The sequence below is a fragment of the Squalius cephalus genome (genome assembly GCF_949319135.1).
Source record: "Squalius cephalus genome assembly, chromosome: 1".
Lineage (NCBI taxonomy): Eukaryota > Metazoa > Chordata > Actinopteri > Cypriniformes > Leuciscidae > Squalius > Squalius cephalus.
The window spans coordinates 15,014,507-15,032,903 of record NC_137122.1 but is presented as its reverse complement, the minus strand read 5'-3'; positions in this window follow the sequence as shown (position 1 = coordinate 15,032,903).

The following is an 18,397-nucleotide window of genomic DNA, read 5'->3' as shown; positions in this document are numbered from 1 at the left end:
CAATGCCACATGTCAGCCAAGAGCAAAGAAATAAACCCAAACTGGACCTTATCGTAGCCAAAAAATCTGTGTATATTAAATATGGAGTAATTTCAGCCACAGCCTCAGATGAAATCAACTGAAGAGAAAAGAAGACATTAAATCTGTGAAGATCTCAGCAGAGGAGGATTAAACAACTCCAGGGGCCTCATTTATAAACGTTGCGTACGCACAAAAGAAGGCGTACGCCGCTCTCTACGCAATAATTGGTATTTATAAAAAGCAAACTTGACGGGAAAATGTGCGGTCCTTCACGCAAGCTCTCACCCAGGCGTACGCACTAAAACGGGTGAAATGAGAAATGGCGACACCGTCTGCAGAGGGAAGAAACGCGTGAAAGTGTGTGAAACTGTAGACCGTTGTGTAAAAGAAATGGCAATATTGCCTCTCATAAATAACATGAAGACTTCACAAAGCAAGTCAGCCTACACGAACAGCCGTTTGATCAATCTGCAGTGTAAAACAAACAAAATCAAACGAAAATTACAACAGAAATGCAAATGAACGTGAAAAGAAAAGTGACATATGTTCTGCAATAATATTGGCATGTTATGCAATTCATCATTATGAATAATATGGTAAACAGAACGAAATAATGTACAAAACTGATATTCTCGTCAATGTGTCCGTCTGGCGGAGCAGATAGATGCAAGATAGACAGATAGATAGATAATTAGGGAGATATATAGATAGATAAACAGATAGATGTATTAATTGTCCACTGGGGAAAGTTATTTTCATAGTAAAAATTTCTTCATCAGCTACGGAATCATGGTATTCATGCAAAGCCTATATGCCTTTAGTTTGTTTTATTTTTGATAAAATAATGTATGACGTAGGCTATGTCTCAACCATTCAGAAAGCTGCAAGAAATTACATTTGCGCTGAACTATTTCCCATTTCCACGTAGATTATAACCGACATCAGTAGCTTGTCACACTCTGGCGATGGAGCGCTAGACGCTTTTTTGCCTCGACTTTGATGTCCGACCATTTCTTTTTCATTTCGGCCACAGTCCGAGGTTGTGAGGCTACAGCATTTACGGCGTCTGCAACCTTTTGCCACTCAAGTGCCTTTTTGGCATTAGTAATGCCCACACTGTGCCCTCCAAACAACATTTTTCTCCTCTTTTCCACCTCGCCAACGATAACTTCTACTTCACATTGAGTGAAGTTATGTTTTTTGAATTCCTCTCTGTGTTTGCCATGATTTCGCAATCGATGAATATTAATTTGTGGGCGTTTCACGGACTATTTATGGGCAACTATGGGCGTGACATGAAGCCGCAAAAGCTGCGCTACATTTAGAATTGATTGTGATTTATTAAGGGAAAACTGCGTAGGATGTGCGTGCGCACGGTTTTATAAATCCGAATATTTCTGTGCGTACGCACGTCCTATGTTTCATCCGTACGCCACTTATGACGCAAATCCTACGCAAAGTTTTATAAATGAGGCCCCAGCTCCTTAACGCCGATAACGGCCCACCACTAATATATATATATATATTAGTATACGGGTCGCGTGTGGCAAGCGCGCTCATAATGTTAGATGCTGGCGCGACCACAACATTGTCCGGCATCAAATGGCAAACGTAATGTAAGCGGAACGAAACTGAGCTACTCGTTATTGTGTGGTTGACGGACCGTTGTTTATCAGTTTGGACCAAAGCAGCGCGAGCCGATCATGATCATGCGACACTGTTACTACACAGCGCTAATAAGAGATCCACTAAAGAAAGCATTTGAATTCGCCACAGAAATAATAACATTGCTGCGAGATCTAGTGAGAAACATTCACATTTCTCTGTTATTAACGGATCAAACAGCGTGTGGAAGCCAAGAAGAAACATTGTGCCATAAATTAACTATCCAGTGTCCACAGATCAGTAACATTCACCATGGATTTACTGTAGTAACAACACTAACTGCAACCATGGAAGTTTGGCAGGAATAGTAGGCTCTAATGCTTTCAAGTAACATTACGTTGGTTTTATTTTGACTAAATGAATAAAATTGCTGCCCTTCAATGTTAATCTGAACTAAAAATAGACCTTTGTTTATAACTACTACAATATTAGGCTACATTTCATTTTTTCCTAGGAGCTGTTTTGTTTTATATGCTCATAAGAAGAGTCTATTATAGCTCCATCATTGCTCAAAGTAAAAAAAAAATCATACTTTATTATGTTAGTTTTAATAATAATAATAAAAAAAATCTCTGGCATTTCTTCACAAGTTCTTTTAAATGTCACTTTGTATTTAAGAAACATGTGCCCTTTAGTCATTATTTGGGTAGCACACATATTCTGAATGCCTTCGTCAGAATTCAAATGAGCCATTTTAATCTAGATTAATCTAGATTAATTCCAAGATTACAGTGAGATTAATCTAGATTAAAAAAATTAATCTATGCCCACCACTAATATATATATATATACACACATTATATATATATATATATATATATATATATATATATATATATATATATATATATATATATATATATATATAAAACATAAATTCAGCCAGCATACTCAGTTATTTGACTCAAAATCATATCAGTGAATCAGGTCACCATATGTTGACTATAACATCATCAATAAGTGACCATCATCATCTGATGAGATTTTCTCCTGCATTTTTGGCAAAACAAACTTATATCAGAAACAGTTAAAACAGCCAGAGAAAAACCAGTGTTAAAATCTCAAGGGTCAAGAGCCCAAGTAATGCAAACACAGATCACCATAATGGTGACATAACACTTTTTTTTCCCCACTTTATTTAAATTGCATATTTTACTTTAATTTTTATGTTTTTTTGTTTGTCATCTGTGGCTGCCAGTCATTTGACCCTTTTTTAAGATTTTTTTTCAATAAAGGTATATGATCGTGTTGAATGACTGCCTTGACGGCACAAATCCATCTTTATGTGATCTTTTCTTCTCTTAGGTTGATTATTTGAGAGGTTTTTATTCTCTGTCTGGGAAGCGGGGGAGACAAACATTGATTGCTGCGGTACCTTCAATGGGCTGACAGCTGTGTTGAAATGCTGAATAACGGTAAATGCAGTATACACTTTATTGAGGCCGATCGCTTATGAGTTTGATGCAATTAATACATGAAAATGTATTTGATATCTGTGCTCTTGTTTTATAGTACCTTTTTATCTATCATGTTTGGGGATTGATAGCTGAGATTGGGTAACTGCCTCAGGTGTACTTTTGCTAAAGTAGGCTATATTTTGTTTGTTTTATATTGTGGGCTGTATTGATGTGTACTAACATGCATGTTTCCTTTATTGTTAAAGGGGCAGACCAGCCACTGTTTCTTGTATATTTTAGTTTTATATTGAGGTTTATTGTTGTTATTTGATATTGATTAATGTGATTATCTTAAATATTGTTTGTCATTTGCTTTTGTTTCTGTGCTACTGCTCTCCTCTTTTTGTGTGTTACAGTACTCAGTGATTTTGTACAGGGCCGGGCTAGCATTGACACTAAACCTCCTTCGGTGTAGGTCATTTGGGTGGTGTGGCACTGTTGTGTGTACTAGAAGGTTTGGCACTGAAACGGTGACTTAAAGGTTACTTCTTATTTGCGGTGTATGCTGTGGGGTTTCTTCTGTCTTTTACAGGTGGTAGGAGGTCCATAAGAGCAGGCCCGACGCTCTTGCAGTCTTGAGGAGAGCTATTTCCTACTTTTGTGAATTTTATTATTGATTTGTTTTAACACTTGATGTCCGAGTTGGAACAATAAAAATTGTGATCTTGTTTTACAAACTACATTTGTTGTCTAGAATCAAGTATTGCAGTGGTTCTCAATCCTGGTCCTGGGGACCCATAGCTCTGCACAGTTTGTATGTCTCCCTCATTTAACACACCTGATTCAGATCATCATCTCGTTAGGAAAGAGCTCTATGAACTGAACTGGGAGTGTCAGATAAAGGAGACATATAAAATGTGCAGAGCTGTGGGTCCCCAGGACCAGGATTGAGAACCACTGAAGTATTGTGACCTCTAGAGCAGTGGTTCCCAAACCTGTCCTGAAGGCACCCCAACACTGCACGTTTTCTTTGTCTCCCTAATCAAACATGGGTTAATGAGCTGATGAGTTAAATCAGGTGTGTTTGATTAGGGAGACAAAGAAAACGTGCAGTGTTGGGGTGCCTTCAGGACAGGTTTGGGAACCACTGCTCTAGAGGGCTCCTCCTGCCTTAAAGGGATACTCCACTTTTTTTGGAAATAGGCTCATTTTACAACTTTTACAACTGAGTTAAACAGTTGAGTTTTACCGTTTTCGAATCCATTCAGCCGAACTCCGGGTCTGGCGGTACCACTTTTAGCATAGCTTAGCATAGATCATTGAATTGGACAGGACCATTAGCATCTCTCTCAAAAAAATGACCAAAGAGTTTAGATATTTTTCCTATTTAAAACTTGCCTCTTCTGTAGTTACATCGTGTACTAAGACCAACGAATGATATGACGCAGCGCCTGAAAATAGTTCTAATAGGTTAGACAAACTTATTCCCGGTCACGTTGGAAGTTACTGAGCTGGGGACTATTTTCAGGCGCTGCGTCATATCATTACACCTGCTGGACTCATGGTACGTCAGCAAAGTTTCTTGATTATTACGCAGGAATGAGATTATAGTTCCTAGCCATATCAGCCTAGAAAATCGCAACTTTTAATTTTCCGTCAGTCTTAGTACACAATGTAACTACAGAAGAGTCAAGTATCAAGTAGGTCAGAAGACTTCTCTGTGGTCTGTTCAGCTCACTTTTGTAGAAATCAAAGACTTTTGGCAAGCGAGCTTCTTAGTTTCAATTAAATATAGTTTTATTATTTAAAGGTTAATTAGTTTACATATAAAGTACCCTGTTAGACCCTACCGGGGTTTTTTAAAGTAAAATACTGTTAATTGTACAGTTATTTACTGTAATCTACAGTATGTTACTGTAAAAATGCACTAAAACTCTAGTTAACTAATTTCACTTGCAGAAACCGACTGTCTTAAATTAACCAACTGTCATTTAACACTAGAACTCCCAAGGCGGTCATTTTGACCGTTTTTTTAATTTTACAATGTAATAACTTTGTTAAAATAAAATAAATGTGGCTGTAGGACTCTGACTTTTCCTAAATATGTGTATATTTTATTCTGACACTGTTATTTTATTAAAATCATAAAACACACAACAGTTCTGACTATTTCTACCTAGAACTACCATAACGGTCATTTTGACCGCACGCGTTATAGATATCATAAGTCCGCTACATTGCAAGTTTCGCAGAGGGACTTCATCATACGACTGGCGAGCGAACTTCACTCCGACCACATGGAATCAAAAGCCATACAACTGGAGGAACTGCAAACAAAATAAAACCAAGGAGATGTATCAAATGTCACAACGTGTGTGGGAGCTGCACGCGAAAGGCGGTGTTTACCTGTGTGGTAGGCTATGTGCGTAAGCGTCAATGATGCGGTATGTTTGCGCCGTTCAAATGGGCAGTTAACCTGATTTTGTTCGTTAATATTTTTTGTTCACTGAAACTAATCGTTCTGAAGCAGTTCGTTTTCTTGTTTAGCTAATGTTCATGTTTTTTTCTTAGCCTGTTTGTGTGTGTACATTTTCACATTCATTTGAATTAAAATTGTGTGTCCTGTTTATCATTACCTATCATTGTAGATCCATTTATTTTTAGATTTTGTATTGATTATTGAACTTATTTACAAACAGGGCTCTACTAACTGTATGAAGCTTTGACGTTTCCTAACTTTTGTGCATATCTATTCACGTGGTGAGTGCGGTGAAAAAAAATATTATTTTGATGCAAAATGTTCCTCAAATAGAGGCAGCACCTGTCGGGGCAATCTTTCTTTTGTACTTGTTTTAAGGGCTATGACGACAGGAATTAAAAGCTTCATTGGAAAAGAGAAGGTTAACATGTACAATAGATATTACATGACGAAAATGACGTTCAGTACGGCCATATGAACGTCAAAGTATGAACGGTCAGAATGACCGCTATGGTCGTTCTAGTAGTTATGGAATTCCGGTAGTTCTAGTGTTAAATGTATTCACTAAAATTTATAATGCATTAATAAAGTGAGCAAAGTATTACTGTGAACTTATTTCATTTGAAACCACAAAATTTTTTTGGTAAATAAAGAGATTTCCATTGGACCAGCAACTACACAGTCACTGCCTTTTAAATAAAGCAACATGCAGCGTATCATCAATGTTCGTAGATCTTCTCCTGGACTGAAGCACAGGCTCTACTCTTCAGCACAATGGTGACCCAAAAAACAAGATTTTACAGTAAAATACTGGCAACAGTGTTGCCAGTATAAACCTGTTTTATAACTTACAGTTTATTACTGTTAAAATACATTTTGTGGGTGTGCCTATTTATCTTACACTGTTAACCCTTTCAACCCCACAGGGAAATCCACACTACAACGAGTAAAAAGTAACATTGAGACAGTGTTGCAGTGAGATAATTAAGAGAATATGTAAGTGATTGTTGAGCATTAGTGATGAACACCTGCTGTTAACAAGCAGAATCACTGAAGGAGAGAGGAACACAGAACAGAAAATAGAGAAACACAAGAACTACAACTGACTTCCAGCCATTACACATTATTACACTTATTATTAACCAGTATGACTTTATTTCTGTCATACATCTACAGAAGTTGTTGTTGAGATGTTTAATTGAAAATGTTTGGTTTGAAGTTACCATTATAGAGATCAGTGCTTGCTTTAGTTGGGTTGCTGATGTTAAAACATTAGTGTTTCTTTTGATGCTTGAGATGTGACTTTTTGTAAGTCACACTTGTGCACACACACAGTTTATGAATGATTGTGGTTATGTTGATTATGGTGATAAAGTCATCATATAGCCTGTTCATTCACTAAGGAATTCATTCCTACTCATTCAGAGTTTAATCATCAATCAAAAGTGTTACATTAGCACCACTGTGAAACCACAGCAATACATTACAAGGACTTATTTGTTTAACACATCATGTATATACCAAAAAAAACAAAAAAAAAAACCAGCTATGCTGTCTTTTAGAAACACAGAGATATCACAATTTAGCACATGAATCTCAACAATGGTGGCAATATATATTTTTTTTATTCATGCAGCAGTGAATCCTGGAACCCAGCATGCATTGCGACATGAAACTTTTGATTGTCACCATTGTTGAGATTCATATGCTGATTGTTGATGTCTGTGTGTGTCTAAGTCAAGCAGGAGTTAAACATGTTTTAATGCACTCTATGACTACAATATTCTTCAGAAGACCTGATTACAGAAATGTTATAAATAAATGATAAATATGAAATACCTATAAATTCAAAGAATATATAGAGGAAAGATCTGAAAATCAGACATGCCCAAGATGAATGTTAAATCCTCACAAAAGCCAAAAACAACTGATCATCTTCTTCTTGACTTATTCTTGCCATAACAAATGTGCTTTATAAACACACAGTTAAAGCAGTCAGAGAGAGATAAATAGTAAGAAGTCAAGGTACAAGAGACCAACTAAAGCAAATACTGATCTCCATCATGGTGACAACAAACCTTATTATTAACTAAATCTCTGTTAATTCTCAACAAGAACTTTTGTACATGTATGAAATAAATAATCGTAAACTAGTTTCACACTCAGTGTAGCTGGAAGTCAGTTTAGTTTTTGTGTTTCTCTTTTTTCTGTTCTTGTTTCTCTGTCCTTCAGTGATTCTGCTTATCAGGTGTTCATCAGTGTCTCTATTCACTCACTTCTTTTCATTCAAGTGGACTATATTAGTGAACTAATGTAGGGAATAGTGAATGAGGGTATAGGGTGTGATTGTGAAAACAGCCTCTTAGTGTCGACTTTGAGAGTTGTTAATTCACAGTATATTCCTGTAGGCTACTTTTGTTTTATACGGTATATTACTGTTTTAATGGAAAATGGTATGACATTGTCAGAATTTGGCCTTTTTTTACAGCAAGGGTTAACAGTGTACTAATTTATAAAACACAAGAAAAAACAACATCGAAAGTTAATTGTTCACAAGCATTGTCTGTCAGGGGCTTCAATGGCATCAAACACCGGAGAGGCCGTTCCTACGAATCAGCATCTCCTTCATCTTCTCCTTTCAGCCTTTTATAGACCATGAATTCTTGAGGTCGTCATCTTTGGAAATCACCTCATAATTCATTAGTCTTTTAAAAACAATCAAACATTTCCTAATCCTTAAGGTCATCAGAACTAAAAATTCCCCTCATAATTGATCAGTCTCTTACAGACAACTTATCCAATCTGAAGTCTAGAGGTGTCATGAGTTCTGGGAATTTCTTTCGGACCTGTCTATGTAAAGCCTTTCGCCTCTTTGTTCTCCTTCTTCAGACTTTTCTTCTATGCTGCCTCCTGCACCTCGTCTGCAACACAGCCGACGGTAATGCTTGCATTTTTCTTCGTTCTCCAGCAAAGCTCTTTCTAATACATGTTTCTTCCTCTCTTTTCTACCAGCATGTTTCCTAATAAATGCAAGGAGGATTTTTTCTGCAGAATACCTTTACTTTTACTCTTGATACACATAGGGCTGGGCGATATATATCATGAGATTGTTATGCGCATCTCGTCAGTAAAGCCGGTTCCTTGATTAGTAGTAAATCACCATCACCTGCTTTCAGATGGAGCGGCATTTAGGGCTGAGGAGATAATTAAGTGATTAATTTAGTGATGATTGAGCATTATTGAAGACACCTGATGTTAACAAGCAGAATCACTGAAGGAGAAAATCACAAATTGTAAGTTACCATTAAGGTGATGGGTGTTTGCTTTAGTTGGGCTCTAGACCCTTATATGTTTACTTTAATATTTACTGTTGTTTGTCTGCTGTTATTGATTTATAACAGTTAAATGAACAAAGTAAAATGTTATTTTATAGTGTTGGTTATGTTGTGACATAATCATGCTGTGATCTAAAAAAGGAAACTTATTGAGATAGTTTGGTTTAACTTCTTAGCAGCAGTTTAGTGATTCTTCAGCCTTATCAGTATTTTACTTATAATTCTAAATATTTAATAAACATTGTTCTGATCAAAAGACATTCAAATAAATTCATTTAAAACACAGACATCAATAATCAGCCTGCGAATCTCAACAATGGTGACAATAATAAAGCATGTTGCAGTGGCTGCCACCAATCACAACTCATTAATGGCTCCCATCATGCATTGCGGTATGAATGAATTATGATCTGAATTGTCTATGTAATTTAGTTTTCCTAATTGAATATTCTGCTCCTCACCATTGTTGAGATGCATAGACTGAATCTTGACATCTGTGTGTGCCTAAAAGAATGTTTTTTTTTTTAAAACAACTTTTAAGAAATCCTTTATATTATATCAAAAATTCTGCGCATTTATGCAGATTCACTAACCAACAACATAAATCGAAGTCAGAAAGAAGGATTTTAATGAGTTCAGTGATCAAGTTCAAATGATGATTGTCATAATATAACCAACACCATCAAATCACTTTTTTCTTTGTTCAACTGGTGATTATAATTCAGAAACAACAGACAAACAAAATCTAAAGTTAATAATATATGGGTCAAGAGTCCAACTAAAGCAACCATTGATCGTCATAACGGGGGCTTACAATTTGTGATTTTCTTCTTCAGTGATTCTGCTTGTTAACATCAGGTGTCTTCAATAATGTTCAATCATCACTCAATTAATCACTTAATTATATCATTAACTTAAACACTCTTGAGTGTGGACTCATACACTCCCAGGAGTGTTAATTTAACACTGGAGTTTTTGCTGTGTACAAAGAGCCGTAGTTAACTGACAAGCTGAGCCATATCGCATTAATTATCGCTGGCGATACGTCCGCGATATTAATGCGATATGGCTCAGCTTGTCAGTTAACTACGGCTCTTTGTAGTAAATGCCGCTCCATCTGAAAGCAGGTGATGGTGATTTACTACTAATCAAGGAACCGGCTTTACTGACGAGATGCGCATAACAATCTCACGATATATATCGCTCAGCCCTAGATACACAGCAAAATCCCCAGAGTTAAATTAACTCTGTTCAGAGAACATTTGGTCCCTCTCTACAGAGAGTTAAAATAACTCTGAATCAGAGTTAAAGTTAATGAGATACTTAAGTGATTAATTAAGTGATGATTGGGCATTGATGATGAACACCTGCTGTCAACAAGTTCTCAGCAGAGGAGGATTTAACAACTCCATAAACAGCATTACCAGCTTCACTTATTACTAACCAGACTGACTTTATTTCTGTCAGACGTCTACAGAAGGTCTTATTGAGAATTAACAGAGGTTCAGAAGTTGACGATTTATTGAAAATGTATATAGTGATGAGTGTTTCCTTTAGTTGCGCAGTTTGACTCTTTTTGCAAGTTTGTGGTTTTTGTAACAGTTTTTACCAAAACACGTAATTTGTTACAAAGAAAGCCAAAAACAAAAATTATCAGGCGAAATAGTTTTTAACAACATATAGTAGAAACAGGCACTTATCTCATGACCGTCTAAAAGTGATTATTTGACGTTAATAGATTATATTCACTAACAATACTCTCTAATATTCCAGATCGGACATTCTGAATTTAGATTTTTAAAATACATTATAGGGATTTTTTTTTTTTTTTTAGACAAAGACATTGTTGAGCTGAGTGCAGACCACACCCCTTCAGCCTGGGTGCTTTGGTACTGGGTGTGGCTCCCAGCTGTAGGCAGCTAGTTAGCCACCAGGTGGGAAGAATCTGGTGATTAGGGGAATTGGAGTCACTCACAGCATGGTAAGCAGACTGGGAAGATGTGTGGAGAAACTGGGCCTGGAAATGATACTGCAGGACTAAAGCTTGTTTGAACAAGGAAGGAGTCGGTGAGCATTCGTTTGTGCAGTGTGGTGGATTTTAACATTTAAGTGAATCATATAGTTATACTTGGGGGAAAAAAATGTGTGTATTTAAAAAAAAAAAAAATCATGTGCTTGAATTGTAAGCTAAAATGGTATACATTTAACATCATGAAGGTTTAAAAGTACAGTTAAAAGAAATGTATTGTAAAGATTTTAAAATGGTAAAAGTTGAAAGTGTGGGATTGTGTATTGTGTTAAAGCTGCTAGAGTTTAAGGTTAAAATCATTTGAGTAGTGTTTTAAAAGTGTCTTCAATTTATTTGGGTGCTTTAGATATGAGGTTTCTTTTTTTTTTTTTTGCTTATTGTCAAGATTAATTTCTAGTGTTTAAAATTAAGTATTTGATCCTTTGGTATGATGTTTTATTATGGTTATTTGGGTTTATTGTATTTTTTCTTGACCCACTTGTGTTTGTGTTTAAGGTTTTTTACCTGCTTTTGACCACGACAACTTTCAAATAAAAGAAAGAAAAGAAAGAATTGATTCCTGGTCATTGAGTAAAATCCAGTCCAAACCTTCAGAGGCAAGCATACCCTTTCAAGTGGGGGAAACTGCAGGGTTGAACCTCACAAAAGTGAGGGCACTTGACAGTAAAAAACCGCTGTGAAGACTGGAACAGAGAATCCTGAACAGCAACCAGCCAGGCCTGATAAAACGGGAAATCATCTCACCCAATCCTGCTGAAAAGAAGATGGCTGACTCAAAGACACTGGAGCAGCTTAAAGTCAATAGGACATCCGCAAAGCGGCAATTCTCACGGCTGGCTAACAACGTAGTCCGGATGCATGCCATCACACCTGAAGAGGAGCTCAGGGACAGTTTCAAAAAGCTCATAATTGAGGCCAACAAGGTTATGGAAGCCAACGATGACGTAGAGGCCCAGTACCTTGTAGAGGCAGAGCTGGATACGGATTCCGAAGAAGTTCCCATGTTGAATGAGCAGCAAAAAGCCGATATTGGGAAAACTGCAAGTGAGTGTGAGATGAGACTGAACGAGCTCAAGGAGCTTATCCAAAAGACACTCTGGGCCAACTTTGGAGAAGAGGAACTGACGATGGCAGTAAAGGCTGCGGAGGAGAAAGTAGAGAGTGTGACGTCCTTTGGACCTGGTGGGAATAAAGAGGCTTTTGACTTTATGTTTGATTACATGGAAAAACTGGTTAAGAGGGCAAAAGAACTGCACACACAGTGGAAGTGTTGGGCTCCTCCTGCTGAACAGAAAGATTTCCAGCTGCGGGTCAGAGATCTTGAGCAGATCATCCCCAAGTTAATGTCAAGAAAAGCAGAGTTCATTCAAGCAAAAGCTGAAGAAGACGCCGAAAGAGTCGTGAGTGCAGCTTCTATCAGCTATCCAACAGCAGCCATTAGACTGAAGCCTACTTCCCTCCCCAAGTTTACTGGCATCCGGCGAGACTTTCATCGCTGGAAAAGGGACTGGGAGGCCCTCCAGAGGCAAGGGGAACCCACTGGTTCAAAAGAAGTCAAAAAGTTCCAGCTTCTTGACAGCTTGGATGAGAAAGTAATGAGAGATCTTCGATTGATGACCTATAACACAGCAGACGACATTTTTCGTGTCCTAGAGAACCGGTTCGGAAGCCAAACAGCGATCGCTATTGAAATAGTAGAGGAGCTCCAGAGACTTCCAGCTGCCAAAGGTCACCAGCCCAAGAAAATTGTTGAGCTCATCCAAGCCGTGGAGAAGGCCCTTGAAGACCTGAGTGACCTCGGTGACACTGGCGCTTTAAAGAATCCTCTGGTGACAAAGTCAATTGAAGGCAAGCTTCCGGATGCACTGAAGAAAGAGTGGCTTCTCTATGCAGCTGAGAGAAGCAGTACTGACCCAGAGAAGCGCTTTGACTATCTTCTGGCCTTTCTCAAGAGTCAAGAGAGCATCTACGAACAGCTGGATCAATTGAGGGATGAAGAGCCGCTGAGGAAAGAAAACCGACCTGAGCAAAGGCAAGCTAGAACCAGAGCCTCAAACCAGTCAAGTAGCAATCTCTCAGGATGTGTCGTCTGTGGGGACATCAAGCACAAAAAGAAGCTGTACTTCTGCAAAAGGTTCCGTGTGCTCAAGCTCACAGAGAAAAAGGACGCAGTGCGGAAGCTGGGAGCCTGCTGGAAATGTCTGGAGGTCCATGACGAGGGTAATCACTGCAAAACTTTGTTTCTGTGCAGAAATCCTGATTGTAGAGAGCAGAGAGCCACAGACCATCACTACTATCTGTGTCCCAGAGCTGAGGCACTCAGAGACAGTACGGCTCAGAGGAGGAGAAAAACCAGCACAGTGGGTGGTGAGAGCTGGAGGAATTACACCGAGGCCCAGGAGGAATTCTTCAGAAAACTCTCACCTGAATTAGCCCAACAATGCCGGGACGCATTCTGCAACACAGCAGCGAGCACCTCCCATATTGCAAAGAGTCATTCAAGTCTTCTGGTAGAGAGTGGCCTGGCGGAGTGGCCTGTCATCATGATGTTGTTGGAGGTAACAGCCAATGCTGGGCAGAAAATTGGGACTCTTATCGACCTAGCTTCCGATACTAATTATATCACCCATGAGGCAGCAGGTCGGCTCAATCTTAGAAGTGAAGACATCACGCTTGTAGTCCATGGTGTAGGAGGCATGAAAGTCTTTGTTAAGACAAAGCGGTACCTCCTGAAAATTCGGGTCAACACCTTAAGAGGCACTCTCAGATCCCACCAGCTGGTTTGCTATGGCTTAGACCGCATTGCAGACATTCAAAGACATGTGTCAGCTAAAAAACTGCAAGAGTTCTTTCCAGACATTCCACTCAGCGACCTGGCAAGGCCAAGGGAGATCCACCTCCTTGTAAGTCATAAGGAAGGCCAGCTGGTTCCACAGAAAATCCGCACAGTGGGGGACCTTGTGCTGTGGGACGGACCAATGGGAAAGACAGTTGCTGGCACCCATCCTGAGTTGTTTGAGGCGGTAACTGTATCAGCCCACACATCGAGAACGCATTTTGCAAGGTCTATGAGAACTGCTGCTGTAAAGTATGAAGAACACACCTGTGTGGTCCCCATTCATCGTCAACAAAGCCAGCAACCTCAGGGATTCAGTTGTGTAACTACTACATCCAGCTTCCTCGAGTGGTGGAAATGGGATAGTATCGGTGCTGGCTGCATCCCGAAATGTGGGGGTTGTCGCTGTGGAAACTGCCAGCCAGGCGGCAAGGAAATGACCCTCGCTGAAGAAAGGGAGCTGGAGGTGGTAAAGAATGGGCTCACATATGTAGTTGCTGATGAGCACAGTGAGAGGCCTCACTGGCATGCCAAGTACCCCTGGGTAGAAGATCCAGCCACATTACCAAGCAACAGGAGTGCAGTTGAGGCAACATTCTTCAGGACTGAGAGGCAGCTGACCAGGGAGCCAGAGTGGAAGGCTGCCTATGCTGCTCAAGTTCACGAGATGGTCGAGCGCCGGGCCGCAATGAAGTTGTCTAAAGACATCCTTCAGACATGGACTGGCCCAGTGTGGTACATTAGCCACCTCATCGCACCCAACCCACACTCCGTCACAACTCCGGTGAGACTGGTCTGGAACAGTAGTCAGAAGTGCAGAGGGGTGAGTCTGAATGACCTCCTGTTAAAGGGCCCTGACGTCCTCAATTCTATTCGTGCTGTGCTTCTCAGGTTCCGGAGGGGAGGTTTTGCGGCTTTGGGAGATATAAGGAAGATGTACAATTCAGTGTGGCTTGAAGATCGGGAGGTGCATTTGCATAGGTTTCTGTGGCGTGATTCTGAAGAGGAGAAACTGGGCGAATATGCAGTCACAAGAGTTAACATTGGTGACAAGCCAGCAGGCTGTATCGCTCAACTCGCCATGAGGGAGACAGCGAATCTCCCCCAGTTTAGCCATCTTGAGGAAGAGCGTCGAGTGCTAGAGGAGGACAGCTATGTCGACGATATCTTGACCTCTCATAACAACTTGGACCAGCTCAAAGTCATTACAGAAAATGTGGAGCAGATCCTGGGAGCAGGAGGGTTCAAGTTGAAGCCATGGGTCTTTTCTGGTGAAAGTAGGAGGGAGTTTGTTGGAAAACAGGAGCAGGAGGCTACTCCAAAGACTGTAATCCTGCCAAATCAGCTCAAGGAGGAGGACAACAAAGCTCTTGGCCTCGGCTACACCCTGGAGGATGACAAGCTTCATGTTATGGTCGGGATAAACTTCTCAAAGAGGAAGAGGAAAATGAGACTTGGCCAAGACCTTCAACTGGAAGAGGTGAGAGCTCAAACGCCAGACCCACTAACACGACGAGAGTTGCTTAGTCAAGTTTCTGGGCTGTATGACCCAGTTGGTCTGACGACACCTGTAAAGCAGAAAGGAGCCATTTTGGTTCGGAGAGCATTTCAAGAGGCCAAACCCAAATGTAGCACCGTCAGAGACACTTGGGACCTTGCACTATCAGAAAAGCTCAGAGAAGATGCCATCAGGCTTTTTGAAGAATATGCTGAGCTGAGCAAAGTCAAGTTCCCTAGAGCCCTGACACCAGTGAGCGTGCCAGCTGAGCCTGATGCAATTACCTTTTCTGATGGCAGCGAGCATGCTTATGGTGCCGTCCTGTATTTGCGGTGGGACTGTGACCAAGGTCCGACGGTGAGGCTGGTGGAGTCCAAAGCTAAGCTGGCTCCCCTAGACCATAAGGGGGAAGCAGTCAAGGCAGAGCTATGTGGAGCAGTATTCGCCGCCCGGTTAAAGAGGTACTTTGAACAACATGGGCGAATTCAAGTCAAGCAGTGGTACCACTTTGTTGATAGCCAAACAGTACTTTGTTCAATTCAACGTGAGAGCTATGGCTTCCAGACCTTTTTTGCCAACAGGATTGGAGAAATCCAAAGCAGCACACAACTTCAGGATTGGTGGTGGATTCCTGGACCTCTGAACATCGCTGACATCATTACTCGTGGGGCTGGCCCAAAGGAGTTGGCTGAAAATTCACCATGGCAGCAAGGGCCAAAATTCCTGAGTCTACCAGCTGAGAAGTGGCCGATTAAGTCTGCAAAGGATGTATCAGCAACTGCCAGAGAGAGTGTTGGAAGGATGCAGAAGAAATCATTTGCTGCGGCGCTCACAAGAGCTCAGGTGAAGAAGGAGCCACCAGACCGGGAGCATCGAAGACCACCTGCTGGTGCTGCTGTCCAAAACCTGGTGGATGAAAGACGGTTCAGCAACCTTACTCACCTGGTCAAGATGATCGCCTGGGTCTGGAGGGCAGCAAAATGCTTTGCAGCTAAAAATAAGATCCTGGGAGCTCCAAAGTGGGAGGCGGTTTCGTCAACCGGGGTCATCACCACGACAGAGCGCCAAGATGCTTTAAGAGATCTTTTTCTTGCCACACAAGAGGGAGTGACCTTTCCAGCAACCACAATAGACCGGCTGGTAGTCTTCAAAGAAGAAGAAACTGGGTTACTGGTTTGTGGTGGGCGAGTCCAAGCCTTTAATGAAGACAGAGTTGGTGTCCCCCTCTTACCTTGCAGCGCCTGGGTCTCAACATTGCTGGTTCAGGAAGCTCACAGCAAGGGTCACGAGGGTGTGGCTGCGACTCTATTGAAGGTGAGAAAGAGAGCATGGGTCATTAAGGGACGAATAATTGCTCGAAAGGTCATTGAAAATTGTGTGGTCTGCAAGAAAGCCAGAGTGAGAAGATGTCAGCAAGTGATGGGTGATCTGCCTCAAGAGAGAACCAGGCCAGCATCTCCATTTGAGTTCACAGCAGTTGACCTGTTTGGACCCTATCAGGTCAAAGATGATGTCAGGAAAAGAGTCACAATGAAAGTCTGGGGAGTCGTATTTTGCTGCATGGTCAGCAGAGCAATCCACACGGAGCTCGCCAACACAATGTCAACTGAAAGCTTCCTGATGGCTTATCAGAGGTTCACAGCAATTAGAGGCCACCCTAAGAAGATATGGTCTGATCCAGGGACAAATTTTGTTGGTGCCAAGTCTGTTCTGGAGGAGTTGTATCAGTTCCTGGACAGCCTGGATAGGTCTGCTGTGGAGGATACTTCAGCTCAAAATGGAACTGACTGGCACTGGGAAATTATGCCAGCTGATTCACCTCATCGGAATGGCTCTGCTGAAGCAGCTGTTCGGATTGTGAAGAAGGCGTTCCAGAGTCTGGGAAGAGAGTCAGGGCTCTGTTTCAGCGAGCTTCAGACGACGCTTCAGCTCGCCGCTAATCTGGCAAATGAGCGGCCCATTGATGCCAGGGTGCAGAGCCTTGAAGATACAGTGCAGTACATCACGCCCAATACACTTCTGCTGGGACGAGCATCATCAAGTGGTGACTGGAAGACATTTGATTTCACAAGCTTTCCCTATAAAAGACTCCAGGAAATGCAGCACCAGGTCAACAAATTCTGGAGGTCCTGGAGCCAACTTGCTGGTCCTAATCTTTTTGTGAGAAGAAAGTGGCACACCGTACAGAGGAATGTCGCAATTGGAGATATTGTTTGGCTCTGCGATCAGAATGCATTGAGGGGCCACTTTAAGCTTGGAAGAGTCATCAGTGTCAACCCTGACTCCAGAAATATTGTACGGGATGTGAAAATTAGAGTTGTGGCAAGCTCCTGTATTCCGGAGGTGAGGCCTGCAACATCAGCATCCAAGTATCCTGCATCCAAGCATCGCGTCTCCAGCATTCGGAGGGACCTTCAGTCCACAATTCTTCACCGGGACGTCCGACGGTTGGTGGTCCTACTGCCAGTGGAGGAGCAGGCAGGGAGCACAGGAGGGAATCTCTGACTACTGGGTCGCTGTGTGCGATCTTTCCAGCGGTTTCCGTTGGAAGATCGAGTGGGAGGTGTTGAGCTGAGTGCAGACCACACCCCTTCAGCCTGGGTGCTTTGGTACTGGGTGTGGCTCCCAGCTGTAGGCAGCTAGTTAGCCACCAGGTGGGAAGAATCTGGTGATTAGGGGAATTGGAGTCACTCACAGCATGGTAAGCAGACTGGGAAGATGTGTGGAGAAACTGGGCCTGGAAATGATACTGCAGGACTAAAGCTTGTTTGAACAAGGAAGGAGTCGGTGAGCATTCGTTTGTGCAGTGTGGTGGATTTTAACATTTAAGTGAATCATATAGTTATACTTGGGGGAAAAAAATGTGTGTATTTAAAAAAAAAAAAAAATCATGTGCTTGAATTGTAAGCTAAAATGGTATACATTTAACATCATGAAGGTTTAAAAGTACAGTTAAAAGAAATGTATTGTAAAGATTTTAAAATGGTAAAAGTTGAAAGTGTGGGATTGTGTATTGTGTTAAAGCTGCTAGAGTTTAAGGTTAAAATCATTTGAGTAGTGTTTTAAAAGTGTCTTCAATTTATTTGGGTGCTTTAGATATGAGGTTTCTTTTTTTTTTTTTTGCTTATTGTCAAGAT